This window comes from Anomaloglossus baeobatrachus, chromosome 1 (genome assembly GCF_048569485.1).
Source record: "Anomaloglossus baeobatrachus isolate aAnoBae1 chromosome 1, aAnoBae1.hap1, whole genome shotgun sequence".
NCBI classification, from domain to species: domain Eukaryota; kingdom Metazoa; phylum Chordata; class Amphibia; order Anura; family Aromobatidae; genus Anomaloglossus; species Anomaloglossus baeobatrachus.
In genome coordinates, this window is record NC_134353.1 from 173,860,293 (window position 1) to 173,877,472 (window position 17,180).

Consider the following 17,180-nt stretch of genomic DNA (forward strand, 5'->3'; position numbering starts at 1 on the left):
TGACACAACCCTTGCCACCACAGTCCCCATCATCCATATGCAGCAGGCAGCAGACATAGCCCAGCAACGTCCATGCCATCTTCAGGGCCACCACAGGTCTATATCATGCAGCACGTTTGTTCATCTTTATTATCTAAATACCCCATTTTATTTACATGAACAATTTCCACTTATTTACTTATTTTAGGGTATTTGCTCATTTTTGCTTTATTTTTGGGTGTTGCTGTTTAATGGCCAGTGTTAACATGCTCCCACACACTGCATGTATACAAACTTATAATCCAGTTAATTTCTTTATGGTTTACTTACTGTTTAAAAGGCAAAGAGTGGTAACTAGTGAAGAGTGAGTGTGCTCACCCCAGCTCATTGCTCGATAAAGCCATGAGCATCGAAGTTTGAAAATACTTGAGTTTCCTATTGACTTCCATTATACTCAGTACTCAAGTCACAGCCAAAAACCCAGACGTTCGATCTAGTAACGAGCAGTAGTGAGCACGCTTACCCATTTTAGTGGTAACACCAAATATTGATTTCATGTAGTTTTTTTTTCATCCACTTTGCATTTTATTAATTGAAAAAAAAGACTGATACCACTTTTTTTTAAAAGAATTCTTACTATGCAACATTCTCCACAGCTAACTAAAACTTTTGTATAGTACTATATATATGTATTTGTACTGATATTTATGCTTGCTAACATTAATTATTGTTCACACAAATCATCAGAAGGCATTTGTAGGATATTGAGCTAAGAGCAAGTCATCCAGCTACAAATTTTCCACTGACCTCACATAACTCTCAAAGGCTATTATGATGTAGATCAAAATGACAATGAAGCCTCTAATGGAGATTTTTACTTTCCACGATGAGTCCTGTTTTTTACTTGTACATAATAGCCAGAGATTGGTTGAGACCACAAAGGAAAAACCATGAAGAGGCATTCATAACAGAATGTAAGAGTGTGTCATGAGACATTTTTTAATTTGACAATGTCAAGCCATTTGTTAGGAATGCTATTGTGAGCAGCATGGGTGGCATTAACATGCAACCATGGCCTGCAGCATTTTTGGCATTGCCTTATTGCAGTTGCAAGGAAAGTTGCATATCTTAATTATTTCTGTGCCCAAGTTCATTGCAGAACATTTCTCAGAAAAAAAACCATTAATAACCTCATTGGTTGCATACCAGGCTTGTATGTGTGTGTATATCTGTGATGGTGCACATGTTTGACCCTGAATAAATGAAGATATTTTTAAAACTTCAATTCCATTATTTCATCAGTTGCATATCATTTTCATGACTACTGATACTGTGATTTTTATAATTTCATGACTTTTCCTTTTTGGTGTTGCTATTTCAATGTCATTGAGTGCAGTAACATTTGGAATAATTTGGATTTTCAAAGTTGTAATAATTAACTTTTACATGTATTTTCCTTATGAAGAAAAAACAAAAAGCAAGCAAAAATGTACACTTCAGCACTAAAAATTCCAAACAGTACTTATTATAAAAATTGAGATTTTTGTCAAAAAATTGCAATTTCTTGAGCTACCCCGCCACGTCACATCTCTTTGGGGCAACCTTACACTAAAATATTTTTATAAAATGTGCGAAACGGCCTCAAATATGAATTAGTAGAACTGCTCTTAGCAGCACTTACTTGGTCTTTTTCAATCCCGTACCCATGACTGAGTCCTGGCTGTGGGCGGGAAAGGCCCAAGCAAATGCTGCATGACGTAAATAGCCTGTGGACAGGACCTGATGAATGAATGTGAACAGCCACCAACCAATCACTTGCATATCATTTTTATGTCTACTTATACTGTGATTTTCATAATTTCATGACTTTTCCTTTTTGGTGTTGCTATTTCAATGTCATTGAGTGCAGTAACATTTGGATTAATGTGGATTTTCAAAGTTGTAATAATTAACTTTTACATGTATTTTCCTGCCTATGTGCTACTGGTATATAAGTGCACAGCATTTCATTGTATAAGTATAATTCACTCTAATTATTCTACTCCTATTTTTCAGCAGAAATGGTTCACTGTATTATTTATAGCTCACTGTTACTATAGATTTGTTTAGTTTCTAACAAAAGTTCCAATATCTATCATTATACCCAGCAATATTTCTTATCTAATCAATATATTTTATTTTGTGCTTGAGAGCGGCATCTATATGTAGCAATCAATGTTTAAGACCAATCAACACAATGAGCTTGAGTTCTTTCATTTATATGACCATTTAAGCTTCTCATTATTGGCCTCAAACTATTAACAGCTGAACCTAGGATAAAAACAATGATATATACCCTGCAGTAAATAAATAAATAAGGTACTTAGTTATTTTGATCAAAAAAAGCTTAAAAGCACCTCGTCATGGTGGATGGCTTTATGCTTTTATGATTGTCTCTTTGTTTCTTGCACTGTATACACTCCACAGGAGTATGGTTTTCTCTTTTTGAGTTGTGCATCTTGTTTAGATCCCTTTCCATGGAGAAGTGCAAATCAGTTGTTTGTCTTGTTCTGTTCCTGCCAATTGAGGCCTTCTGGCAATTAGAGAGGTAAAAAACTAGAGACAGGACATCCTAATTGGGTACACCTTGTTGTGGAGGGACAACTTTCGTACTCTTTTTTATCAAAATAGTGTTAACTAGTGCTGGGTGAACCCAGACTGTAAAAGTCTGCATCCGTGTGGGATACTAGGTATCCGTGCACCGAAACTAGGAACAGAGTTCTCAGGGAACTCCAGATAACTATCTGGCCATCAAAATAATTTTTAGAAAAAATGAAAAAGAAAGAAAATAGGAAGAAAGTATTATAGGAAGTAAGTTATACTTACCAGTCTCCCGTGCGGCTGTAACACTATTTCTCAGGCAGCTTAATAGCCTCATACATATGTACTGCTTTCCCCACCCACCGATGGTCATGACATCTGTGATTGGTTGCAGTCAGTCCACGCCCCCACTATGTGTCAATTTTTGCCTGACTGTTTGGAATTGCACACACTGTGTGTGTCTCTATTGTGGTATAAAATTAAATAAATACAATTGGCTTAGCATATTATGATATCCAGTACAGATAAAGCATTTGGTTACAGTCTGCAGCCCCTATCTATGTGCTTATCTTGGCAGTGTATCAAAATAAATGAAACCCCATGCAGCTTTTTTAAAAAAAAAATAAGCAATTTAAAAAAATTCGACTCGTGGTCCCACCAATTTTTATACCCAGCCATGATAAAGCTGACAGCTGGAGGTTGAAATTCTCAGGCTAGGGGGCCCATGTTTATTCCCCCCAGCTGGAAAATAACAGCCTGCAATTGCACAGAATTGTCACATCCATTGCATCTGACAATTTCGGTACTTTTCTCTGCTTATACGAGTGTCCTAGTGCGGTGGTAATGTGGGTAATATCATGGGTTAATGACAGCTCACAGCTGCCACTATTTACTAGAATAGTAATAGGCATTTATGAGACCACCCTATTACTAATCTGTAAGTGAAAAGAAATAAACACAAACACGAAAAAAGCTTTATTTAAAATAAAATACAAAAAAACACTTTCTTTCACCCCTTTATTAACCCCAAATACCCAGTTACGACATAATCCACAAGAAGGCCACAACAATTTTAGCTCTGTTACATATTGAAGTCACAGCATGCTGGCACAGAACATGTCCGAATGCTGTGGTTTCAGACAGAGAGTGACTGAGCTACAGCAATGAGCGGTGACATTATTCAGTTTATCTGCGGTCACAACTGGAGGTTCTCACAATACACCACCTATTAACACAGGTAACTGACCTCAGATGACCATACTAAACTCAGGTGAGGTCACTGAGTTCAAAGACCTGCATCTCTTTACAGAAAACTGTGTTTTTTTGCCAAAAGACACAAATTTGGAGTTAAAATTTTTACATCATATTTATTCACCCAATCTGCATCTCCTGGTAAAAAATTGCATCAAAACTGCATGATAGCGCATGTGGTTTTGATAGATTTTTTTGCCAGGAGATGCAGATTTGGTGCAGGAATTTGGTGAATAAATTTCAGCACCAAATCTGCATCTCATGGCAAAAAAATGTGTTTTTTGCTAGGAGATGCAGGTCTGTGAACTAAGTGTCCTCACCTGAAGTGAGGTCACTGAGTTCAATGAGGTCACCTGAGGTCAGTTACCTGTGGTCTCAGGTTGGGTACCATGGAAACCTCCAGCTCCTTAGTGTTTGGTCAGTCAGTCTCTGCCTGAAGCCTCAGTGTGCAGACAAGTTCTGTGACAATGCACTGTGACTTCAGTATATATGTAGCAGAGCCAAAATCATCATGGGACCACATGTGGATTATGTTGCAACTGGGTGTTTGGAGTTAATAAAGGCGTGAAAGAGGTTTTTTTGTATTTCAAATAAAGGATTTTTTCAGTGTTTGTGTTTTTTTCTTTTCACTTATAGATTAGTAATGGGAGGAGACTCATAGACTACTCCCATTATGAATCTAAGGTTTAGTCGCAGCTGTGAGCAGTCATTAATTCCTGATATTACCCAGATTGCTAGTGCATCAGGGCAATCGGGATGAACCAGGTAAAAAGCCAGAATTGTCGAATTTAATGGATATGACCATTCTGGGTGGCTGCAGGCTGCTATTTTTAGGCTGAGGGCAATAACCATGGGCCTCCCCAACCTGAAAATACGATCCCCCAGCTGTTGGTTTTATCATAGCTGGGTATCAAAATTGGAGGGACAGCATGCCTTTTTTAAATTATTTATTTAAATAATTTAAAAACATCCGCGTGGTATCACTCTTATTTTGATACACAGACAAGATAACATGCACAGCTGGGGGCTGCAGCTTATAGATGCTTTATCTGTTGTGGGTATCATAATATAATGAGGGACCCTACGCTAATTTATTTATTAAATTATTTTCACAACACTATAGACACGTACACAGTGTCTGTGATTCCAAGCAGTCAGATATAGTTTCACATAGGGTTAGGGCACGGTCTGACTGCAACCAATCACCAACATCGGGAGTGCTGGTGGGCGGGAAAGCACTGCATATGCATGAGGGATAATGAGCGGCCCCAGAAGTAGTGTTACAGCAGCACCAAGAATGGTAAATATAATATGACTCCTTTCATCTTCCTAGCCCTTTCTATCACTATTCTAAAGAACATGATTTGGGTCCCCATAGACTTACAGTATATAGAATTAGCATCCAGGCAGATATCTGATTTTAATTCTGGGCCCGAACTGTTTTTTTCTTTTAAAATACAGTTGGACCCACCGATCCCAGATATGTGGTGGTTCGCTCATCACTAGTGTTAACTAAATACCTTATGTTATTTATATGCAATATTACTGTGTATTTACTTACTGCAGTGTATTTTCACATTGGTTTCAGCTAGGTTTTGTCTTACAATGATGTTTTTTAGTTTTTATATTAATGGCTGAAATCCAGATGTGATAGGTCTTAAAACTCTTAAATATCATCAGACACTTTACTAAGTATACATTTATAATATATTTCTGCAATAGAAACAAATTGTATATTATATTTGTAGGATTTAATAAAGCCGCTTTATTCAATTTAATTTTAAGGAAAATATAATGGAGAAAGGCTGCTGTCATTAGTAAAATTTTATGAAATATAGTTAAAAATGGTTTATTTGGTGAGCTATGCAAAAATGCAAATCATGGATTAGACTGCTGCCAGTACTGCCTATGTGGAATACCCAGGGATCCGCAGTTTGCATTTGAAGCCAGTACTAAAAGTGAAGCTTGAATAGGCTTTCTCACTTTGTCCAAGATGACACTTCAATCAGTAAATATCTCTTTTAAATGATAAATAAAATAAACATAAAATATAATCTGTGATGTCACTAGGATCCATTGCAGGTTGACTGGATTACAAAATGGGAAATATTAGGACCTCTAGTCCCTGATTCATCAAGACTGGCAATTTTCTTGCATCTTATGATGAAGGGGTAGGGTGGAATGAGACACAATTTTATAATGTAAGAGCAGGGAGGCTATGGAACTTTCTGTCACATAATGTTGTAATAGTTGATTCATTACTAAAATTTAAAAGTGGCCTGGATGCCTTTTTTGAAATATGTAATGTTAATTGTTATGTGCACTAGATTTTATAATCAGGCCTTGATCCAGGGAACTAGTTTTCTTGCCGTATGCCTAGTCAGGAAGGAATTTGTCCTCTAATATGGACCTTACTGTCTGCCCAATGGGGTTTTTGCCTCCCTCTGGATCAACATGTTAGGCTATAGGTTGACTTTGATGGACTTTAATCTACCTTCAATGTTAAAAACTATGAAATCCTGAAACTATGCATGCTTTATCAAGAAATGCATCCCTTTTCAAGAATCAGGAGCCTCTGATGGTAGCATGTGCTTCTGAGCACCACACCAGGAATCTTAAACCAGTACCTGTCTGTTACGCCACATCTCTTCATAATTTAAACCAGCCATAGTGTCATGTCTGCATTGTGCCCTCATACACTCCTGTGATGCTCCAGCACATTTTGGTGTAACTGGGAGAAACTTGAGTGAGAATGCCATATGATGAAACATTTTTGTACAACTGTGAGATGTGCAAAAAAATTGTACACTTTCAAAGCAATTTATGCCAAAATTCTGACAAAATTATTTGTATTAATCGGGCCTTAGGGTTATAAGAATCTCATTCTCCACTTTTGATTTATCTAAGATTTGCTTTCAGTTTAGACTGTAGTTTTTATATATGTTTATTGAAAATGGAGGAAGTACTGTTTTTCATTAATAAGACCAGCTGCTTGTTGAAAATGGAATCAAAACAATTAATTAGTTTTTTTAAGAATTATAATATCAGAAATGTATTTTTTTTTACATAGAATATAGTTGAGTCACATATGAAAGGGAAAAAATCAAGATAAACTATAGATATATCTATCTACATGGTTTAATCAGAACCTGTAATTAACTATGCAAATGTAGCTACACACTGAGTTTTCCAAGTCATTTCTCACAACCACTATTGGGCAAAATGCCTGGACTGGCAGTCTGGCAACTCTGGCATTTGTCTTTAGTAAAGCTGGTGTGTTTGTAAATACAAGTTTGTTTTCTAATGTTTTTTTTATTTTTTTTTATAATTAGTTTCACTGTCTAATTTAATCTCTATTTTTAATTAAATATTATACCCAAATCACAGTGAGTGAATCTTGAATTACTAATCTTGGCCAGTTTTGGTGCTCAAAGAGAACAACTAGTAAATAAGGGCATAATTATAAACGTGAGAAAGCCTTGTAAGGGTTTGTTTAGTCCAACACTAGCAAATAACATTATAATAGATAAAACAGAAATAAATGAAAATGGTAAACTTTATGCCCACTATGTAGATACATTATAATTAATAACTCTCTTCATTAAAAAAATAAAAACTTTACAGTGATGGGCAATGATCACATGCCAGCCACATGTCACATTTCCTGACTACATGGCAAAGCAAATAGTGATGCACAATTAGACACCATTTAATGGCAGTTAATCAAACAATGCCAAATTGATGAGCCAGCTGCCCAGATTTGTCTTTTGTAAGTCATCCAACTTCTGTACCTCTGGGTAAATCAATGCTTGTTTGATTTGATCTTGTTTTATCAGCTTGTAATTTAGAAATGTAGATTAACAATGAAAAGATACCTTTATATTCCATTAAATATAACTACTAAGGTAATGAAGCAGAGGTTTAATTTCTGTTAATTACTTATTAAATATAATGTGTGTGTATATATATATGGATAATAAAAAAAAAAATATATATATATATATATATTTTTTTTTTTTATTTTATTTGATATACATAGCGGAGAAGAAAATCTATTTCCAGTGGTGGTATTGCCATGAATTTCTCTTGTTGTCAGGAGAAACCCATCCAGACCACACAGGCAAAGAAATTAAACCATAGATGTCCATAAATTTAGTGATGTGTAATAATGAGAAATTATACAGAAAAAAGTATTGAACACACAAGCTGAGATTTATTTATTGCTTCATACATATACCTTTGATGGAGGCAGCTTCAAGATACCTCCTGTATGGAGAAACAAGTCACATGCATTGCTCAGGTATGATTTCGACCTATTCCTCCACACAAACAGTCTTCAAATTCAGAAAGTTTTGTGGGCTTCATTTATGAATTTTGAGCTTTAGTTCCTTCCATAAATTTTCTTTTCCATTCAGGTCAGGTGATTAGTTGGCACATTCTAGCAACTTTATTTTCTTTCTCTAAAACCAATTGAGACTTTCCTTGTCTGTGAGTCTGGGATCATTGTTTTTCTGTAATGTCTATCCTCTTTTTTTATCTTCATCTTCCTGGTAGATAGCAGATTTTTATCAAGAATGTCTCAGTACATTTATCAATTCATTCTTACTTCAACCATATGAATTTTTCTAGGTACAAATATTGAAAAACCCCATCCCAGAATGCAATTGTACCTCCAATCTTCACTGTCATTATGGTGTTTTTCAGGAAAAATGCAGTGCCTTTTGGCCTCCAAACATGGTTTGCATTATGGCATGAAAGAGTTGCTCATCTGACCAGACTATATTATCTAAGTATTTCACAGCTGTGTCTAAGTGTTAATGAGTACATTTTAAATACGCTTGAACATGCCTTTTGTTTAGGAATAGAGTCTTTTGTAGTGAGCGTGCATACAGACCATGGAGGTTGGCTGCATTTTTTATTGTTTACTTTGAAACAATTGTACTTGCTGACTCCAGGTGTTTCTGCAGCTCTCCAAAGGTGGTTGTTCGCTGTTGGATAACTCTTCTGATAACTATTTTCACTCCTCTATTCAATATTTTGAGCACCTATCTGTGGCCAGTTTATGGAGAAATTATGTTTTTTACACTTCCAGAAAGCAGGACAGTGGCATCAATTGCCCCCCCAATGCTCCATAGTGTCTTCACACAGAAGTAAGTTATGGTTCATGCAACGCATAGGATGTGGCCTGGCATTTCTATTTTAAAAATCAAGATGTGGATGATTACTAGGATAAGGCTTCTTGCTCCTACACCCCTTCCAGAACAGACAAGACACAACTTGGAGACACATTTTGAAGTCTTGATATATAGAAACATTTCAGGTAGACAGCACAACAGTAGCATAAATTGCCCACCCAGCCCATTTCCCTCTAGTGTCTTTGCACAGCAGTCTGGTATGGTCCATGCAACATGCAGGATGTGGACTGGCATTTCCATTTTTAAAACTGAGCACATGGCGAATATGCCTTATGCAGCAGTGCATCCAGGCTGAGATAGTGGCTGAGAAATTGCTCTAAAATCAGGTTGAGGACATGAACCATGTAAGGCACATGTGTGCTGTCACCTGGCCGCCATCAGATTTGCACCGTTATCGCACATGGCTTTCCCTGGATCCAGGTTCAGTGCAGACAGAAATTGATTAAATTTGACTTAGATAAGGGTCCACCACTCTGTAGCTGTGTGACTGAGTTCTCCAATGCATATTAATTTCAGCAGTACCTGATTGTGTTTAGCCCTGCCTGAGCTGTATGGAGGTGGGGGCATTTGCTATGCACTGTTGGAACATGTGATACATTAGGTGAGAGGCTGAGGGTGGCAGGTGTGGTCCTAGACGAGGTGAAGGAAGAAGAAACAGTGGAGGAAACAGTAGATCCAGAAGTTTGTCCCACAAGTTTAGTGGATTTCAGAAACCCCTTCCCTGCCTGCCCCTGCAGCCATCAGAGTAACCTAGTGTCCAGTCAGTGAAATGTATTGCCTCTGGCCATGTTTGCTCGTCCAGGTGTCGGTGGTGAAATGCACTCTGGGAGACACAGAGGAAATGTTGTCTGCGACATGATGGTTGCACAGCCTTATTAGAAAAGTAATGGCGACTGGGCATCTGGTACTAAGGGACTACCACGGTTATCTGCTTTCAAAAAACCTCTGCATCCACCAGGCAGAAAGGCAGCAATTTTGTGGCCAACCAACTGGATATGGTGAATTTCAAGCTCAGTGTGGCACACACAGACACACAATGTAAAGATTCTGTCAATGTTTTCCCTTTGAATCTGGCTTCAGGTGTGATTTTCATAATATTAACTGTTATGATTCAGTGACTGAGGAGGATCAAAAATGCGGAAAACCAAAAAGTAACCAGAGTGGCTGGAATCTTAATGGACTGCAGACCTAATCCTGACACACAACTAGAAGTACCCGTGGGACGAGCTTATGATGACCTAGTCGTTTCGACACAGTCAGAGAACTAAATATTCTTACAGATAGAAATACTGTATAAGAAAAGCTAATCTGCCTCGGAGCAATCACCAAAGATATAGATAGCCCCCCACATGTAAAAACTACGGTGATAAAGGAAAACACAATACAAAGCCAGAAAGCAGATTCAGCAAAGATGAGGCCCAAACTATCTTTATAGGAAAAGATAGGAAAGAGCACTTTCTGCAGCCTCAAATACCCTAAAAATCTCACCACACCTGATATGGAAAGACCCTGAGCCCACACAGGCTCTCCCCCACTATATCAGTACTCTGATGTTACTGCGATCCAAAAACACTAATATAGGTGAGGGACTGAATTTAATACAAAGCATGACAAAACACAATACATAGCAGAATCATGGAGCTAAGCATACAGACACTCCCAGCAGGGAATGATCCAATTCCACCAAGAATTCCACACAGGCAAAATAGGAATCAAGCATTAGTATCAAAACAGAAAAAGCATCAAGAAAGTGAAAACAATAAGCAGAGGTAAAAAGACCAACTTATCTGACAGCAGTTCTATAAGAGAAAAGGACTTGTTTAAGAATGTCCTTAGCACACAGGAGATCCATTGAGCCCCGGCAAGTAACAGGAGAAAACTACTCAGTAATATAGGGAAAATCTGAAAGACCTGATTGCCAGTCCTTCACAGATGTCTGGCTTTCATTCCACAAGTCAACTGCACCGCCAACAGTGACCACAAGAGGGAGCCCCAAACTGGAAAATGTATTCACAACAGTTAACACCGGTCACTTACCACAAGTGATTTTGAACGAGCATCACATGCTTGAAACAAAATAGTTTACCCACAGTTTTGGAAAGGTATCAACAATTTTGCACCCCCCCACCCCCTTTTTTGCAGTTATGTGTGAAATTATGTAATATTTCTTTATGTTATTTGTTATCTTGTGTTGTTCCAATACATAGTAAGGAAATAAACATGTGTATGATCAAGTGTGTGTAACTGCAATATATTTCTTGGAGAAATACTTAATTTTCTGGAGCTATTTCAAGGGTGCCAACATTTTTGACCATGACTATAGTTATCATTTCTAGGATCGGGATAGACCCCAGTAGAAAATAATGGATGCTAAATATGTAGAAAATCTCTGCTAAATGAACTTCCAGGGAATATGTGCCAAACATGAGAATTTAAATTTTTCCTGAGCCGCTCAACTCCACTAACTACCTCTTGTATGACATCTTCATGTCATGATGTGTATGTGGCCTCTTGCAGTCCAATAAATAAATCATGGGAAAAAATTTTTAAAGTTAGGCCAACCACATGGTGCAAAAAAAAGGGAAACTTAATTTCCAGTAATTTTTTACAATATTTTCGTCTCTTAAATGCCCTTGGTATTAGTGAAGAACCAGATCCTCATAAATTACCTGAACTACAGGACAGAAACACTCCATGTCTGAATTAGGTTTGTCCATGAATCGTCCATTAAAATGGATCCAGCAGCAATGCGTTGGCAAAATAGATGTACAGACAGAACTGTTTGGTCCATTTTTAAATAACTGATTTCCACTAGATCCATTTTTCTAATATTGGAGTGTATGGGAAACTGATCTGTTAAAGGATTGCTGTTTAGCCATGTTTTTTTCTTTCATTTGTGAAGAGTCCATTTTTTGCTTACTGGATCAGTTTAAAATAGAAGATAAATTGCAATCCATTAATGGATCTGTTTTCTATAGACTAGTCACATGTTCAAAAAAAGGATCCAGCTGAATCGGGTATTTAAAAACTGACTAAAAAGTTTTGTTTTGCATAACTTTATTTTACCAATGGATTGCTGCTAGATCTTTTCTAATGGATGATTACTGGACATGAGAACTGACCTTAGCCTTATCACATACACAGTGCTGATCAGCCTCAACAGAAAGTCTTTCAGTCTGTACAGTCCCTGACAGAAGTTCTGTTGCTTATCCATGTTATGTAAAAAGCTTATAACCTGACTTGAAATTCATCCATTGGTTTCATAAATGATTCTTTTGAAAGCGGAAACCCTCCCAAATTTGGTTTAGGTTTTGAAAATAAAGTTGTTGCAAAGCTGAAATATGGATCATTTAATCAACACAGAAACGTTAGATTTTGTCAAGACAAACATTTTGTCGCCTTGTCATATAGTGCACCCAATCCTAGTTAACATCCTTACCTGTGCTCACTAAATGATCAGTTAATTAGTGGGAGTTTATAAAAAGAAACCCAGCACCCCAGACCTTCACTTGAACTGCAACTTGACCTCTAACAACATGCCATAAATCCACCCTGCGACCAAAGCCTTGGTTATCAAGAGGCTGAAGACCAGATCCACTGCAGAAGTGGCTGGCATCTTTAATGTGTCTCAGCGTCAAGTACAAAGAATTAAAAAGAAGATTTGAAGAGACTGGGGAAGTTTTTGACAAGCCCAGGTCCGGCAGATCCCCCAAGAAAACTGCTCAGGAGGAACGTTTGTTGGTTAGAAAATCCAAAGCCACCCCCTCTTCCACTGCAGCAGTGCTCCAACAGACCTGATCACCTCAAGTGCCTGTGTAAACTAGAACAGTTTGTAGGATTCTGTCTCGAAATGGCCTCCATGGTCGAATCAGTGCCCAGAAGCCTGGAAGGCAATATCAATAACCTAAAATATCAAGAAGTATTAGCTACCTCTTACATTCCCAATCATAAAAAGAGTCAAATTCTGCAGCAGGATGGTGCTCCATTTCATACATCCATCTCTACAACAAAGTTCCTCCTGGCAAAGAAGATCAAGGTGCTCAAGTCACCAGACATGAACATCATTCAGCATGTTTAGGGTTGGATGAAAGAGGAAGCTTGGAAGACAAAACCAAAGAATCTAGAACTCTGGGAGGCATGTAAGACTGCATTCTTTTCTATTCCTGATGACTTCACCAATAAATTATATGAATCATTGTTGAACCACATGTATGCAGTACTTCAAGCTCATGGAAGTCATACAAAATATTAAAAATGGCTCTAATAGCACCACAACTTCATTCCCCAATGTTATGCATCATATCTTTGTATTAGAAGTTAATTATTTGTTTTAATTTCACATTACTTTCTGTGGGCGACAAAACTTTTGTCTTGCCAAAATCTGACCTTTCTGTGTTCATTAAATGATCAATATTTCAGCTTTGCAACTTTATTTTCATAACCTAAACCAAATTTGGGAGGGTTTCAGCTTTCAAAGAGTGATTTATAAAACCAATGGTTAAACTTAAAGTCAGGTTATAAGCTTGTATTTACATAACATGGATAAGCGACAGAACTTCTGTCAGGGACTGTATATAGCTGACTTCTGCTTTGTAGATTGAGTGATAAGTAGATATCTTAAGATCCTATGATCAATAGGTTCTTTATGTTGCAATAGTATTGTATATATAAAAAATAAACAAAAGTTCAGATGTGCTTAAAAGAGTCTATTCTTAGGATAGCTATCATTTAAATAGTAGAATGACAGTAAAGTAGTTTGCAGTCATGTACAACACGCATTGGATCAATTTTTTCTTTGTACATTTGTTTTATCTTGTATATACATTATTTTATAATCTAAGATAATATGATGTATGTGAAACAATATGTATGTACATTCTTAAGATAAATAGAGGCATATACATATGTAAACCAGAATAAAAATGTTTTTAATAAAAAAGAAAGAATGGAAGTTTTCCCTGTTACCATGTCAACTGTTTGTTGTTATGGTAACAATTATTGATTGCAAGGTAAAAGGAAGATACAGTAACTTTACATTTAAATGCAAAGAAAGCAAATTATTTTCTTTGAAAGAAAACACTGAGGCTGAACTTTGCTGTATTCATAATATATCTGAAATTGTAATTTTTCTAACTTCTGAGCAAAATAGCCGTTGAAAGAAAATAATTCTGAAAAATAAATAATACAACAGTGCATTACTTCAAGACAGCATGGTGGCTCAATGGTTAACATTGTTACGTTGCAGCATTGGGGTCCGGGGTTCTAATCCCATGAAACAAAAACTGCCAGGAGTTTCTGCATTCTCTTCATGTTTGAATGGTTTTTATTCCAAAATACCTACCGAATAGGAAGCTATATTATAACCCCTAAAGGGGATAGTAATAAAGATTAGAGCTGGACTGTTTCAATTAAATTTATTTACATATGGCCATTTATTCCACAGCACTTTAAAGAGGTGGTTCACCCATATTCATTATTGGTCACATCAATATTATGTTGAGAAACAATGTTTCTATCAAATACCTTGTGTTGCCAATAGTGCCCGTGAGTGGTGCTATTGTGCTCCACTCACCCCCTTCGTGTGACCCCCGGGCTCCGTGACCTCTGGGATCCAGCGATGTCACATCAAATGAGGTGGGTCGCAGTCTTCCAGAGTGACTAGGCTGTGGGCAAAGTTTCAGAACTCATCACAGCCCAGCGTCACAGCTGAGAATATCTATGCTCTCTCCTTCACTGCTGAGAGCCGTAAGCAGGACCAACACTGGGTTGGGATAAGTGGTGAAACTCTGCCCACAACCCAGTCACTCATGGAGACTGGGGCCAGCCACAGTGATGTCAGGTGAACAAGAAGTTGATGCGACATGCCTATATCTCAAAGGTCACAGAGCCCGGGGGTCAGGCGATGGGGAAGCATGATCCACAAAAGCGCTGCTCACAGGCACTATTGTGTAACGGCAAGTCACCCACTAAGCAGGATCATGGGGTACTCCGAAACCCTTTAACCCCTATACAGGGATCTGGGGTCGAGGTCAAACCAAGATGTCAGGCAAAGTACAAAACAGCAAGCAGGAGGAATGTCTGGAAAAGAGGCCGAGGTCAAACCGAGATGTCACGTGAGGTAAAACAGCAGGCAGGAGGAACGTCAATAAACAAAGCCAAGTTCATTATGAGAAATCAAACAAGGTGCACAGTACCAGGAAGGCTGTGGCTAAAGAAGCACAAGACTATATCTGGCAAGGAACCAGGGACACTGAAGGATATAAAAAGGGTATGGTGCCTTCCCTTAGGCTAAAGTAGGAGCTGCTACTAGCTGGAAGACACATAACCCTACAGTCAGTGAGCAGTACTGCAGGTTCCAGCCAGACCAAGCCTGGTGAATGTGCGGTGACTCCGCCCACTAGAGCCACTAGAACTGACCTCTCCACCATCACCACCACTGCCTGCAGTGTAAGCATAGCAGTGCCCAGTGACCGGGCCAGACGTGTCCGGAGCAGGCCCTGGTGGAGATGTGACAGTAGAACGGCGCCCAGTGACCTGGGCAGACATCATTGGAGCAGGCCCTGGTGGAGATGTGACAGTAGAGTGGCGCCTAGACATTGGGGCAGACATCACCAGAGCAGGCCCTGCTGGATACGTGACAAACTGGCAACACAAGGTATTTGAGAGAAACCTTGTTTCTTAACATAATATCGATATCACCAATAAAGAATATGGGTGAACCACTTCTTTAAAGACAGTTAATTAGAGATGGGCGAATAGTGAAATATTTGGGTTTGGATTATGCTATCCGAATACCGAGTATTATTTTAGTATTTGTCACAAATAATGAACCTAATGGAGGTCAGAGGAAGCCCGCTAGCATTTTTCTGGGAAATGTTTAAGAAAAATGAAAATGTTCCCCTTTGACTTGCATTAGATTTGTTATTTGCGACCAATATTGCAATAGTACTCTGTATAGCATAATCCAAACGCAATACTTCACTATTTGCCCATCTCTAATGAAGATGTTTTTAAAGTGCTTTGGAATAAATGGCCATATGTAAGTAAATTAAATTGAAACAGTCCATTGCGTTACAATATGTTAGAGAATGTGGATAGCCATACATATAAGGATATAAACATGGTATTGATATATTTATATAACATTGTGTTGCGCTCATAAGTAAAATTCTTATTGTAAGACATAATATTTATAAATGTTATTAGCTCATTAAATCAGGTAAGAGTCCACAGCTGCCTTCTTATTCGACAATTCTTAAGAGATTCTTAAGAGGTAAAATTGCCAATTTAAATTTGCAAGCCTGGTTATTATAATAGATTTTTAATAATATCTTACAATTTAACTAACTAGCGACAAATAACGCATAAATTGCCAGTTAAAAGCCTTGCTAATTTAATTTGCTTAATGTTAAAATAGGAAAGCTAGGCAAGAAATTTGTATTCCTCAATATTACAATGTGCTGCTATATTTTAATCAGGAGAATGACATAGTATGCGCAGGATGTTGGTGCAGATACCACTGATAAAATTATCCCAAAGAGCATAAATCAAAGTAAAACTTAGTTTCTCAGTCTGAGAATGAAGCATTTATAGCTTTCTTCACTTCTCTTCCCACATCATAAAATCATACAAAGGGCAATGCTCAGATAAATGGGTCTATCACAAAGCATTTCCAACTGTTAAACAAATTTAAAAATCAGTCTATATTCACAGCAGATAATGCAATGGAAAAAAGTTATTTGGTAAAGTCTATTGTTTAAAAATCTTTAACACTTTAGCTTAAAGCCCCTCAAACAGATTTGATTAATGTCGACCAAACCTGTTGATACTGACAGGTTTAACTGACAGTCTAATGTGTGTGGGGGTCCCAGACAACTTCTTGTCCAGGAAATATCTATTTGATTTCTCAGATTTCAGACTGCCAATTGTATGATCTTCCGGATATAAACTATTGCAAGACATCTTTGATGATTGTTTTTTCATAGAGAATACTGGAGTTCTTGGCCAAAAGATTGCCCCTGTGTATGGGAGAGCTAGCTTAGATTGCTGGCAGCTGAATTATTGGCCAAACCATTGTTCAGCAAACAACCATTTAATGTGTTTCTGGGCAATAAAATGTAAAAATCTAGAGAGGAAGAAATCGGATATATGCCGCGCTATCACCATTGAATCCAA

General features: G+C 37.6%; 1 protein-coding gene across 1 annotated transcript in view; it reads right to left on the minus strand.

Annotated features, from left to right (window-relative positions):
- The window catches only part of GALNTL6 (polypeptide N-acetylgalactosaminyltransferase like 6), a 2,628,190-nt gene that overhangs the window by 846,916 nt on the left and 1,764,094 nt on the right, over positions 1-17,180 (minus strand). The window lies entirely within an intron of this gene.